Below are 15,285 nucleotides of genomic sequence, written 5' to 3'. Positions count from 1 at the left end.
CTTTGATCTTTAAGAATTTTATGGAGAGAAGCAAGATGGCGGAGTAGAAGGATGCTTGTAGCTCACCCTCTCCCGCAAATACACCAAAACTCACATCTACGGACCTCCTCAGCCAACCAGAGCACCTGCCAAACTCCAACAGAACATCACCCTCTTCGAAAGACAAAGATGCCAAAAATCTGATAGGAGAAAAGGAAAAAAGAAAGAAGAAAAAGCAAAACAGTGTAGGACCAATCCCACGGGGAGGGAGCGGCAAAGGAGGACTGGCACTCGTTTGCTGGGTCTCCCCCCTCCAACAGAGAGGCCAGCGAGATGGAGGGGGAGCCTCCAAGGCTCAAGATTTTCTGCCCCAAGCACCCCTTGACCAACAGAACTGAGTTAAATGGACACAAAGGGTCCCCGTGACACCCAGCCCAAGACACGAGCTGGCAGCTGGGGGCCAGGACAGGCCGTCTGAGCCAGGCAGAGGACTGGGGCGGCTGCACTGAGGCAGCCCCCGGGGACTGCAGGGTGCTGTGCGCCATGGCTGGGAGGGGATACAGAGCAGAACAACCTCAGTCCCCCATAAATTGCGAAAAAAGCAAAGCAAAACGGCTGGTGTGCCCTGGAGCGGAGGGGCACAGTAGCCTTTGTCTCCTCAGATCCGCGGCACCATTACTGGCACTTCTCGGGAGGAGAGGCAGGGCGCAGCCACAGCCACCATCTCCTCCTGTACGCAGCGCCCGGGCGGGGGCGGGGCCGAGACCTGAATCCGCACCCTGGGGCTCCGCAACCTCCGAGGCAGGACTGAGACTTGTTTACAGCCCGAGGCAGATAGGATCTTTCTGCCCTGGCAACTCAGAGAACTTGCACCGCCAAGACAAACAAGGAGCTGAGATTTGGCAAGGAGCAAGGGCGGGGCCATTCTGCGGTCTTCCTGAGCCTGCCTGCCTTCGAGGTGTCAGCTGAAGGCAGAGCGGGCAGCTGCACAGAGCAGCAGAACAACCGGCGCTGGGAGAGGGCGGGTGGCCACCCCACTTCCTGGCAGGAACGCGGCACCTAACCGTGGTGCTGGGAGGGGGCGCGAACTGCCCACCTGCCTCCCCCACTGAGCGCAGCATCTGACTGCGGCATTGGAAGGGGGAGTGACTCCCCCGCCTACCGGGTAAGGGCTCAGCTCCTGACCCAGTGTTGGGAGGGGGTGCAATCTGCTAGCTGACAGCCACTGGGAGCAGCACAGTCGAGGGCTCCAATTGAGGGCATCTGGAAACAGCCAGCTGAGTTCACGAAACATGGTGAAGACACAAAGACCTCTCAATAAAATCATTAAGAGCACAGCATCTCCAGGAGAACTAGATAACTGATACTCCTTAAGCCACAGTGCCAGAGAGATATGAGCAATATGAAGAAGCAGAGGAGCCACTCCCAATTAAAAGATCAAGAGAAATCCCCTGAAAGCATGATCAAGAAAATAGACATTGATGGCCTACTAGATCAAGATTTCAAAAAAGGAGTGATCAAAGTACTGAAGGAACTAAAAGAGATAGTGTTTAGAGATATAAAATATGTCAGAAATGAAATAGAAGCTATAAAGAACCAAGCAGAATTAGTAAACTCATTTGCTGAGATGAGAGCTGACCTAACGGCTGTACAAAGCAGGCTAGATAATGCAGAGGAATGAATAAGTGACCTAGAAGACAGGACAACAGAAAGCACCCAATCAGAACAGCTGAGAGAAAAACAAATAAAGAAGAATGAAAACAATATAAGGGACCTATGGGATAATATAAAGCGTGCCAATCTATGCATAATAGGGGTTCCAGAAGAGGAAGAAAGAACAAAGTGGATTGAAAAGGTATTTGAAGAAATCATGACTGAAAACTTCCCAAACCTAAAGAAAGCATCAGATATCCAAGTACAGGAGGCTCAGAGGGTCCCAAACAAACCCACATCAAGGCATATCATAAGCAAGATGGCCAGAGTCAAGGATAAGAAATGATCCTAAAGGCAGCAAGAGAAAAACAAAGAGTGAGTTAAAAGGGAACCCCCATAAGGCTCTCAGCGGATTTCTCTACACAAACACTATAGGCCAGAGGAAGTGGCAAGATATATTCAAAGTCCTGATTGAAAAGAAGATGCAGCCTAGGATACTCTATCCAGCAAGGCTATCCTTTAGAATAGAAGGAGAGAGAAAGAACTTCACAGACAAGCAAAAACTAAAAGAATTTAGCAACACTAAATCCATGCTAAAAGAAATATTCACAGGTCTACTCTAAATAGAAAAGAAGTAGGATGCTACAAAAATGAGAAACTTATAACTGGAAAGTAGATGACTGCCATGAATTACAAAAAGAATAAACACAAAATTGTAAAAGAAGACATCTAAATCATTAAGAGTGGGAGAGGGAAGCAAGGAAAGCTACTGTGGAAAACAGTATGGAGATTCCTCAAAAGACTAGGAATAGACTTACCCTATGACCCAGGAATCCCACTCCTGGGCATATATCCAGAGGGAACCCTACTTCAAAATGACGCCTGCACCCTAATGTTCATAGCAGCACTATTTACAATAGCCAAGACATGGAAGCAGCCTAGATGTCCATCAACAGATGACTGAATAAAGAAGATGTGGTATATTTGTATGATGGAATACTATTCAGCCACAAAAAACGACAACATAACTCCACTTGCAGCAACATGGATGTTCCTGGAGAATGTCAATCAAAGGGAAGTAAGCCAGAAAGAGAAAGAAAAATACCATATGAGATCGCTTATGTGAGGAATCTAAAAAAAAAGAACAAAACATAAATACAAGAAACAGACTCATAGACATAGAATACAAACTTGTGGTTGCCAAGAGGGTGGGGGGTAGGAAGGGACAGACTGGGATTTTAAAATGCAGAACAGATAAACAAGATTATACTGTATAGCACAGGGAAAAATATACAAGATCTTGTGGTAACTCACAGCGGAAAAAAAAATGTGACGATGAATATATACATGTTCATGTATAACTGAAAAATTGTGCTCTACACTAGAATTTGACACAACATTGTAAAATAACTATTACTCAATAAAAAATGTAAAAAAAAGAATTTTGTGGTTTATTTTGGTAGATGAAATACAAACACATACATACACAACTGCACACTTACATACACAGGGTATAAAGGCACCAAGAACATTTTAGAAGCAATTAATAAGCGTAGATTGATACAGAGTAAGTCAAATGCAGAAATGCTGAGTAATTCACAATAAGTAATTCAAAATAAAGGGCAGCAAGGAACACATTTTGAAGAAAGTTCGGACAGGTACTGAGCAGAGAAGAGCAGAATTCATGTTTCTTTGTCTAATTTTCATTATCTTTTAGATTTTACCTTCTTATGAATTCTATTTCATTTTTATCAGAACAATTTGATGATAGTTTTGTCATTAGATTATATAAAAGATTGGCTTCAGCAATTTGTAGTAAAGCTAAAATTCCATAGTTTTAGGGATGCCAATCACCTTAGGTAATGTCAGTTAGGGAAAAAATGTAATTAGTCTTTCAAATTAACTAACTTAGACGTAAGTTAGATGTAAATCGCACATCATCTTAAAGACAGACATTTCCTTCAAACACAGTAAGACTTAGCTAAAACAGCAGCAGAAACAAGTGTGTCTAACAGGTGTCACCTTTACTGCACAGGCGAATGGTTTATTCTTTTACAACCTCCTTCTACCATACTGGCCTCCATTTCTTCAGTTGAGTTTTCTCAGAACTTTAAGTGAATACTGGAGTTTAAACAAGTTTTCTCAGTAAAAAGAGAGCACACATGACTAACCTCAGTCAAACTAAAAGTAGGTATAAAAGAAAATGAAAGCAAGGTACAGGCTTGGTCATAATAAAAAAAAAAATGAGTAAGCATTTTGTTCCTGGGAATTTTGAGTTTATTTTGCTAAGAGCAACATTGCATAGCAGTAACGGGCTTGCTTTTATCTTTTTACTTCCCCTCTGTGGTCCGTTCTCCTTTTCACTGAAACCATCTTCCAGGACCCTGGGGCACACTGTCTGCTCAGGGCCGCCCACCCAGGGTTTCATTAAATGAGTGAAAGTATGAGTTCCAGACGTTTTCTTCTTTCCTTTTCCTCATTAGCACATGCCTGTTCAGAGTCTTAGGGTCCACCTCCTCGAGTGGGAAGTGTCTACATAGATGATATGGAACTCTTAGGCACAGAAAAATATTCTGGTTTCCCTATTTATGTGTATGTATATGGATTTAGGATATTTATTTTATACTTTGGGTTATATTCCCATATTTACTTTATTTTGTTGCTCAGATTGTTCCAGCTTTGACCATTGGAAGCTCTTTGAGTTGGTGTTTTAGCCCCTTTATGTAGTTCCATCATTGTCCTTATTCTACATTTTTAGGACTTCCTTACTTGCACTGCAAGATGTATCAGCTCATCTGGAATATTCCCAAGGGTTCCCAGTCCCTTTTATTGGAGAATGATGCTAGAAACCAAGATAAAAGTATTAGGTATACTTAGTGCTACTGAAGTGTCATAGTTTCTAGGCCCTTTCAGTTGAAACAGCAGGGGAATATATACATGTGTATACTAACCCGCACATACACGTGTATCTATGAATCTTTCTATATGTACCTGTAGGTTACATATTAGACTGAAAATGAGTTCACTGAGTTCTCTCCACCTTCAGCCCATTACCGCAAGGATCATTCTAGCCTTCTCCTTTCACTAGTCTATGACCTCCCAGCTGTGAGAAAACTGGCTTTCACCCATTTATTAATTTTCCACTTCTGGTGTGCATGAACAACGATTTCAGAACTGTTATCTTTCCCTCTGGGAAGCAACTTCATCATCTAGAGTACAGTTCTCTGCATAGTCCTTGCCTTTAGTCTTTTTCAAAAGTTTTATTTTTTATTGAAGTATAGTGGATTTACAATGATTCAGGTGTACAGCAAAGTGACTCAGTTACATTACATATATATTTATATGTATTCTTTTTTAGATTCTTTTCCATCATAGGTTATTATAAGATACTGAATATAGTTCCCTGTGCTATTCAGTGGGTCTTTGTTGTTTTTCTGTTTTATGTATGGTAGTGTGTATCTCTTAATCCCAATTTCAAATTTACTCCTTATTTTGTCTTTAGTCTTAGATTTCTAAGAAATTAGATTTCTCTAATTTCCAAAGTTAGCGAAAGGCCAGCATACTTTCCCCCTATTCTTTAAGTGAGATTGTTCCATAATTTGTAATGTAATGAGATTCTTTGGTCACATCCTGCATTCCATTCTAGGAATTTCTCAAACTTCTAAGTGATTTTTTTTTTAAGTTTTATACACTAAAGTTCACTTTTTGTGCTTTGCAAATCCGTGAGTATTAAGTTTATAGCTTTATGTATTGACCACTACTGTGTCAGACAGAATAGTTGCACTGCCCTAAAAATTCCGTGTGTGGATTCACATTGCCCTGTTTGTAAGGCTGTCTGAGGGACTGGGATTTGTTCATTTGACTCTATCATTGGCCAAGAACACACTCTTTCTTAGGAGATAGAGAGAGAATTGAACCTATACATTGTATGGACAGTAGTAGTGTGTATCTGAAGGAGCCACTGAGTTGTTTGCTGGTTTCCCAGGGAGGGTGTTCATCAGTGGGTAAAAAAAGGTCCACACTGTCCAACGTTGGTCTTTTAGAAAATCAGGTATTGAATCATCTTTTGGCTCAGGGCCTAGGCTCTCAACCAAAAGGACCTGAGTTTGTCTGGAACTGATTTGAGTCTTGGAGAAACCACTTAAATTTTTGAGAGTTAGTTCCTTTCATTACTGGTTTGCAACTAACTCCAGTTCTCAGGGCTCAGAAGTCCACCAGGGTGACTTATTGATTCCATAAATGTATTGCCATATTTTAGTCAAGGACATGACAAGCACTCTGTGATATTGTCAGACATATTTGAAAGAGCAGAAGAAAGAAAAGAAAACAGGGCTACATTTATTGACAGTTATTGAAATGCAGGTACCATTCTAGCCCTTCAGATCACATATCTATAAGTTCTGAAAAACTCAACAAAGGTTTTACTGTGTTGAACCGACATCACAATGCCTATACAAATGGTCAGCCCTTCTTTTCTTCTGAAGCAATACTGTGTCTCCTTTTGTTTTCAAATGTTCATTTTACCTGTTTTCAAATATGTATATGGTGAAGTTGGCAAAATGGCCAAATAAATGTCCCTCACAAGTCCCCCCTCCCCCAACAACAATAGTTTGGCATCCATCACAGGCAAAAATGCCTCTGTGGGAGCTTTGAGGACCAGGTAGGAGATTGTGGAACCATGATGCAGTTCAAGCTGGAAGAGAGCCATGCTGAGAAGGCCGCTTTACTAGGCTGGCTCACCAACCATAGTGGATGAAGAAATAGAAATAGTTCATTACCCCTGAGAATTTGGCTATAGCCCCATCTAGCTTTGGGTCTGTCACCAGCATCAGAGGTCAAGAACTCAGGAGATGTATGTAGCTAATAGGCATAGAGGCCTTGGCCTGGCTGTGTATCCTGTTGGCATAGGGACCCAGCAGGAGACACTGCTGTCAGCGCTCTTGGAGATCCTAAAAAGGCCCCTATACACAGGGTCAGCTTCTTACAGCCTCAGTCTCTCAGCCAGGTAGCAGGCCTAAGGGTCCAGGGTCCCACGGAAGACACTACCATATGCATCCCCCAGACGTCCTGAAAGAGCTCCATATTCAGCTCCAGACTATCTCAGCCACTGTCCAGGGCCAGTCCTGCCCAACCAGGGACCTATCCAGTGAACAGACAGCAGCACCCCCATGGACCTGGAAGGAATCACACTCTGCACATCTGATAATAGGCCCTCTGTCTGAGGCCTCAACTGTGCAGCTTGAAGTGGACCCTTATCTCAGTGCCATCATACTCAACACAATATTGGAGGCAATCCCACCAATCTAGGGAGCCAGTAGGATCCATGTCCACCTGAGCCCCTGGTAGCAAGCCAACTGCAGACTCCATTACATGCCCAGCAACCTTCACCTCGGCTCCATTCCAGGAAGACTGGGATTCCCTGAACACTTTTGTGCAGCTGGTGGGAATGTAAATTGGTGCCGTCAATGCTATGGAAAATAGTATGGAAGCTCTCCCCAAAAATTACAAATAGAGCTACCATACAACCCAGGAATCCCACTTCTGGGTGTGTGTCCAGAGGAAATGAAATCATTATCTGGATGGCTGCACTCCCATGTTCATTGCAACATTATTTATAATAACCAAGACATGGAAATAACTAGCATCTATCAGTAGTTGAGTGGGTAAAGATGTGGTATAAAAATGTGGTATCAACATATTTATATATAAATGCAGACACACACATATACCTAATGGAATATTAGTCAACTATAAAAAAGGACGGGAATCCTGCCATTTGCAACAACATGGATGGACCTTGAGAGCATTATGGCAAGTGAAATAAGTTAGAGAAAAACAAACACTGTATGATCTCACTTAAATGTAGAATCGAAAAAAATTTAAAACTCACAGAAACAGAAAGTAGAAGAATGGGGCTGCCAGGGGCTGAAGGGTGAGGAAAATGGGGAAATACTTATCAAAGGGTACTAACTTCCAGATGAATAAGATGAATAAGTTCTGGTGATCTAACACTCAGCATGGTGACAGTAGTTGACAGTATTCTATTATATACTTGAAAGTTGCTAAAAGAGTAGATCTTTAGTGTACACACACACACACACACACACACACTGCACTTATGTAACGTGATGAATGCATTAACCAAAATGTATATAAGCATAAATTCATGTTGTACACCTTCAAGTTATACAAGGTTGTGTGTCAATTAAATCCCAGAAAGGAGAGGAAAAAACAAATATATATCTGACCTTATTTAAAATATATCATATCAGTACCTCTTTCCAATTGCCTTTTTCAAGTTTTCTAAATGATAGGTCCAGCATTCTCGTAAGCATTGAGGGGGATCTTTTATGTTAGTATCCTAAAAGACCACCCCTGTTCTCCTGTCCATAAAGCAATTCTTGGAGGATATCATGGGTATGCTCAGGTATTTTTTTAAAGCAAGAAAAAAAGCCAGAACTTGGATGCATTTGTTACTGGGGTGCAGTCATTTTCACACTCTGACTGAGGACACTTTCCTCCATTCTTACAATGTAGTTCTCATTCATAGCAAAGCCTTGATTATACATTTTGAGTCTGTTTTTTTCCTGAAACATAAATGATGATTGCACTTTTATATCAATTTCAGTATGAGTTGAATTCTTTATTTTGTTTATACCAGGGTTGATAATGTTAACATTCATACTAAAATATCAATGTATATGGCAATAGACCAAAGAAGATAGTTTGCCTTGTAGTCCCCAGATATAATTATATTTAGTCTGATTGAGAAGCTTTAAAGGAGAGCAGCAGCAAAGAATATTTATTTCTAAGTTAAGTCTCTAGCAATATGTATCATGGGCTGCATTTTTCATCAATATAAAAGCTAAAAAGTAAGCATTCCAAAAAATATAAACATGAAAATTTTTATAATGTGCTATTGTCACAAGATAATATATTCTATTGCACATAATTGTACATGAAACAGTTGTGCCAAAATTAGGGCATATGTTGAAAGATATATCTGAGCTTTAGCTGGTGTTAGACCAATGCTAATCCAGACATGCACAAGTACAGAATAAAACAAAGATCACTGTAGATCATCAGTCATTCTAATCCATTATAAATTTATTAGAAGTTTAAGTATATGCTATTGGAAAGCTGGAAAACTCTTCCAAGTTTTGCACAAAATTGAACTATCAAGTAATTGCAAAAGTCAGCAAATGAGAATTTCAGCATGTTAAAATTTGAAACACAAAACATTTCCATTTGTTTCCTTTCAAGGGGTTTAAACTCATGCAAAATGTATACAAAAATATTTCTGGTTAAAACTTTGCAGCTCTCCTAGAGCTTCTCTATAAGACTCATTAAAAATCCATCTCTGCAGAACCCGGCTTGAAAAATCAATATCCCAGCAAATGAGAAATGGATTAATCTAAGGCTTGACCAGACAAATAAGTATCAAAATTGAACATTGGGAAGAAGTCTGACAGGTCTGGTGATACAGGCAAGGATGAGAGAGTTTGATAGGCAGAAAGGATTCCTGAAGGTAACAGTTGTCCAAGGGTTGGAGGGACACCTGGTGAGAGAATTGATTCTGAGGCAGATGTTGACCAATGTTTCTTTTCAAATGTTCCTTTTTATTTGTCTTGCTTAGAGCCTTCTTGGTTGTCTTTTGTGGTCCTTTTTGACCCAAAGTGACTTATGCATTGTAGTATGAGAGGTCATATGTTTGCTATTACTACTACCCAATTGTTCCTTAGGTGGGTCTTTTTTTTTTTTTTTTTTTTTCCTAGTCCCTAATTTTGATATAATCTTGTTTGAAATTTGTGGAATTTCAGAAAGATGTCTTATTCTTTTCTGTATCCCTTAAAAAATGAGTCTCTGTTCCATTTGTATTTTTGAATGCAGGCTTCCATTTGCATTTCTCTTCAAGAATTTTTATTATATGTATACTTTTTCTAAGTTGATTCATTCATTAATTAGTTAGTTTTAATCTAGATGGCTGAGAATCAGATCCTTTATATAGGGCACTACATCTCTATAAAAGGAAATCAAGATGAAATTATGCAGTGAAACTGGATATTGCGGTCAGGTATGGCCATTCCCAGCAGACGCTCTCCTCAGATCCTCAGATCATCCTTGCATGTGCAGTGTTGAATTATCCCCACCTTAGATTTCATCCATAGCATTGTTGATCCTTAATCTTTGCTTATTGTGAAAGTCATTCCAGTTGAAAAGACCAGCTTTCTCAAAGCCTTACAGATTGCTTCCGGCTAAATCCTGTATTCAGGTTCATGCTGAGTCCCCAACTGCAACTAATGGGAAACGTGCAGCTGCATCTCCGGGTGGGCCTCATCTTCCCTCCTTCCCTTCAGTCCTCCCCACTTGCCTTTTTAGCACTTGGAGGACTGCTGTGACTGCTTCAGAACAAAGCGCACACTCTGTTGCAGTGACTTTCTCGCTGGCTCATTTCACTTGAAGCCTGAATTTTCTTGTACTTGGGCCGCAGATCAATTTCTGCAGCATGGATGTTTGTAATATACATAAATGAGTTGGATGAAGGCAATGAAACAAAATTTCTGAGTCTGCAAATGAAGCTGGAATTGGAAGCAGAGAAAATAATGAAGGGCAATGAAACCTGATTCAAGGAGAAGAGGGTTTGAGTAAGGGTGCCAACAGGCACCCAATCAACTTAAATGAAGACAAATATTAAACAATTTAGAAGAAAAAAACCAAGCTGGAGAGTCTCTGTTAAATAGAATAATGAATCTGCAGTCCAATCAGTATATGGTTTGAAAGTTATTATACAAAATCACAAAAACTTTCAACTCAAATAAAACCTAACAAGAAATTAACAGAAACACAATAATGGTTTATATTTTGAAAGTGATAGAATGCCTATCACAACAGTGAAAAAATTACAGCACAGAACCTTGATTATATCGCTAGAGAAATACTCTCATTTACTTGAATTTGTAAAAGATTTTATAGAGTTGAAAGTCCCACAAAGATGCAAACTCTGATTTATTTTACGATGAAGCTTCTTGCAGGAAATTCATTTTGTTTCGCTACAAATGTGCCACCCACTTTTTGCATAGATTGTTTATAAGTTTTATAAACACCCCAGAGAAATTACCCGCTTCGGTAAGACTGGGCTTCCTTCATCATATCATTGAGCTGTCATATACTTAGTATTTGAAAAACACACTCAGAAGTTACATAATAATGTGATATTTATATTTAATGCTAATAGTGCACAATCTTGGACACTGACCCAAATACTTTGCATTTCACATATACTAATCAGATTTAATCCTTTATAAAAATCCTTTGAGATAAGAACAAGAAACAATTTATATTTCAATTTTAAAGCTAAGGTGGAGGTCACAGGGGACTGAGAAGTTAAATATCTTGTCTGAAGTCACACACAATAAGAAAAGGAGTCTTGTTTCAAGCCCTAGGTGTTCAGAATCCATGTTTGTAATGACCATGTTACCTTTACAAATTCTGTGTCAAGCAAAAAGCACTGTAGTAACTTAAACTAATGAAGAAACTGACATACAGAGTTATAAAATAACACCATAATGTTAATGTAGCTATGAAATGTCTTTGCACTCAAATTCATGTTGTCTAACTTTGAACTCCATGCTCTTCCTTTGTGAAATATGCTTCATACTATCCAGAACGCTTACTTTTCCACCACTGTGTACAAAATGGGATAAAGAAGTAAAACCAGTGACTCTAGACTATAAACTGCCTGGATAAATAATTTAAATAAGTATCTATTTAACTGGCTCAGATACCTGTACAAACTTCATAGAACTTTGTGTTTGTATCTCTGGTAATAATGAACATTGATCAATCCCTTTCAAAGGCTTTAATCATAAATAGGTTGATCAACTTTTCCTTATAATAAAACATGAATGTAGCTGACATACTCTCTTAAGTGAGATGCCTTAATTCTATCAGCACGTTCAAGGAACACATGAGGGAATAGAGTGGCTGATATAGTTATTAATAAACAGCCTGTATTTTATTAATTTTTTTTCTAAACTGAGTATGTTGTTCAGAAATGTACTAAAAACAAAACCGTAGACTGTGGCTAGATTCTATGGTGAGACATTTGTATTGGGAATCCTTTTGGGACACTCCTAGAAGGTGAGATCGTAGAGCTAAGACCTGTGAAGTGCCTGTTCTTTTGCTATATCATAATTTGACACTTAGAATCCTTTTTTTGAAATGATTTGATCTAAAGTTTGCTGTGTAAAAAAATTGGAAAAGGGGGAAGAGAATGCAAAGAAAAGTATTTTCCCAAAAATGTTAAACGTCACACATGTCCCACGTGTGTGGAGTCATGTTTTGAGATCTACCTGCTCACTAGGAAGCAGCGGCCTCTAGGAAATAGACCAAGTTCTAGGGGCTGGGAGAAGTTCCAGTTCAGTGAGAAGAAAATGGTATTCAGATGTGACAAACCAGAGGGGCTGGAGGCTTAGGCAGATGATGGGCATCATGGGTATCAAGCCTTTATAATGGAAGTGCTGCAGTTGGTAGATGGTGTGGTGATCATACATTCAGGCCCAAGTCACGTCTGCAATTTTCTGGTTCATAGAGAGACCTCTGCATGGGGGAAAGTGCTCAGTAGGATTGGGGCTGGGATTTTGAGGTAAGGCATCATCTCACCCAGGGGAATTGCCAAGAATGAGGCAAACCCCTAGCTTTAGAAGTGTTAGACAAGTTATAAAGACAAGGGTCAGACTCAGAGATGCAAAGCAGAAGCAGCTTCGGTACAATAACTGGGTGGCAGTGATGTCGGAACTGAGCTAACTGCGAGAATGACCTCCTGCAGATGCCTGGACGGTTGCACAAAATAGTCTCTACCCTTATTCATTTGCAACAGGCTTCAACCTTTGGATGTGGGGTCATACAGCTCATTTGAAAGAAGAGGTAAATTTTAAAGCCTGGAATCCAAATGGAGTCTAACAATATGCATTTAAATAACCTCAGATTATGCCAGTGTTTCAAACCCATGTATTTTACTAATAGATTTTCCTTCAGGAAAATGACAAGAAACTATGTTATCAAGATAATCTAGTTTCAAGGTTATATACCACATATATGGTGTGTGTATATATATGTATAGACACACATATCAAGTTTATATTGTTGTTATATAGATTTTACCTCTTTTTCATCAGAAAACCTAGAATGTGATTCATATCAAGCTACCTTTAGAAATAAATGAACACATTCTTTCTATTTTAATAATTTTTCTTCAAACCAGAATTCGTTAATGAAATACAAAAAGCAATGCAATTTCAGAATGAAATCCTTTAATGTAGCAGTTTTAGTGCACACAAACTGATTCGAAAGCATCTCATTTCCTCGCAGTCACTGTGGCACGACTCAATAATCTGTATTCATTATACACACCGGCTCCTCCAGCAGGGCCTGCTTAGCTCTGAGCTACTTGTGTGGTGTGCAGATCACCAATTTGGCAGGGTTGGCATTCACACAGACAGGTCAGAAGTGAATATTCTGCATTATTATCAGGTATATTTCATTCATGACAAATTGCTATACTTCTAAAACTTTCATCATGATATTCTCCATTTGGTAAACTTAGTGTAGTTGTGAAGGTGAACACAAACAGACACTCCATTTTAAAAGGCACTCCATTTAAAAAAATAAAATCAGATCTATTTACAATAATCAAATGTCTTAATATTTTTCACCCTTAAGACTGTAAAGAAGTTTAACTCACCTTTACAAAAGGAGTAAAAAGTTCCATTTCCACACAAGGAAAAGGTGGGCAGAAGTTTACTTATTTTGTACATAAAATTGGAAGTAATTCATTTTAAGTAACTAATGTAAAAGCAATGTGAAAAGTATATTACTTTTCATAGTTGATTTGTATGTAATATTACAAATTTTTTGAAAAGAATTTCTAAGTGAAATGTAACTTCTAAGAGGGGAGAGGTGGTGTCGGTCTTATTTCCTTTTTTAGATCTAGTGCCTCACATGGAGCCCAGCATATATAGGCACTCAACGACAAACTTGCTGAACCCATGAATTCAAAGCAAATTTAATAGATTTATGAAATATAATTTAAGTTTTATGTTTTTGTTTTCTCAATGAACAGGTGTTAAAAGCATACACATTTATCCTGAGGTATTCTGTGAAACTTTATGTGATTTTTTTTAAGTATTGGGAACCAAGGTTTATACTACAGCAGTTCTAATGATGCTCTTTCCTCAGTGTTTTACATCAGATGATACAGTGAGATACTCGTGGTCTACCAGCTCTATACTGCTCAATTTAGTGTCCAGAAGTTAGAGATGTGATACTCAGTCTTTAAAAATACATAAGAATAGAATGAGGAAAGAAAATGTTTTTAAGGCAAGATATATAACATCAACTAAAAAGGACGAGGAGATGGGCAAATGATCATGGATGACTTCGGTGGGTAGCCTGAGGCAGAGGCTTCGTGTTGACAGAGACCGGAGAGTTACATGAGAAAAGTGGGTCCTCACTGTTGAGAAACTTGACCATCAGACTTCTGAATGAATAATTGGTAATACAGTTAAAAGTTATTTTAAATCCCAGTGAAGGGAAATAAAATTAGAAAAAAAGACATACTTCACCAAAGTCCAATACTTCTACAAAGGTGGGCTAAAAGTTAGGACAAGGTTACTACAGCAATACAGGCATGAGGGTTACAAAAAGCTGGGCTGAGATGGTGATAGGAGAAATCTAAGTGAAGAGGAAATTCAGTGTTACGTTTTTTATGAAAACAGGACCAGTTGAATATGGAGGAAGCTCTAGAGTAGGGGGAACAAATGATTTGTCAGGTTTTCAAGCAGGAGATGATGACGTCATTACAGGAAGCAAGTGATACCGTTGAATGTACTGAGGATGCCAGGATTTTGGAGGGAATAAGTTAATTACTTTGGCTTGGCGTTGAAGGGATTTGATGACTGTAACTCCTACTAGAAATGTTCAAGAGGAATTGTAAATAGAGTACTGGAACTCAGATAAAGAACATACGTGGAGGTGGAGTTGTAGATGTTAAGAGCATAGTTATTAAAAGAGAAGTAAAATGAAGAAAATGGGTGAGTTTTTAAAGAATGCAGTCCAAATGAAAATTAACCTAATAGTTTTAAATACTAGTTAATAAATAAACTGCTTTTATTTATAATTAATGTCATACATTTGTGAATTTCACTAGTGCAGTGATTTCCAATTGTTTTAATATTGAGAATAACTTTTTAACATTGTGCATGATGAGCGTTATTCTCTTAATGTGTGTTGATTTGAGAGTATACAGATGGACTATAAATTCATTGATTCTTTTACATGAATGTATATAATAATCATGGACACTAAATATGTTTGAAATACTTTGCATATTATGATGTAGCTGTGATGGAGTGGTGTGTGAAATAAAAGTTGATGAGCTTTTTCCAGACTTCCTGTTTTAACCACGGACCCTTGTTAGCCCTTGTTAGCAGTTTTGTGGAAGGACTCCTAGTGTCTTAGGAAATATCCTCTCTAAGAACAAAGCTTTACATTTTACAAGTCAGTTTAAAAGGCAGGAGTTATAAATTGATTAAGGGATTCATGTGAATAGATAAACCCAACATTTTTCTCACTGTAAGACAAGATATTTGACCC

General features: G+C 38.8%; 1 protein-coding gene across 7 annotated transcripts in view; it reads left to right on the top strand.

The window, feature by feature from the left end:
* The window catches only part of ZNF804B (zinc finger protein 804B), an 871,803-nt gene that overhangs the window by 684,280 nt on the left and 172,238 nt on the right, over positions 1-15,285 (top strand). The window lies entirely within an intron of this gene.

This window comes from Camelus ferus, chromosome 7 (assembly GCF_009834535.1).
Source record: "Camelus ferus isolate YT-003-E chromosome 7, BCGSAC_Cfer_1.0, whole genome shotgun sequence".
In the NCBI taxonomy this organism is placed as follows: Eukaryota; Metazoa; Chordata; class Mammalia; order Artiodactyla; family Camelidae; genus Camelus; species Camelus ferus.
This window is presented reverse-complemented; position numbering and strand designations above follow the sequence as displayed.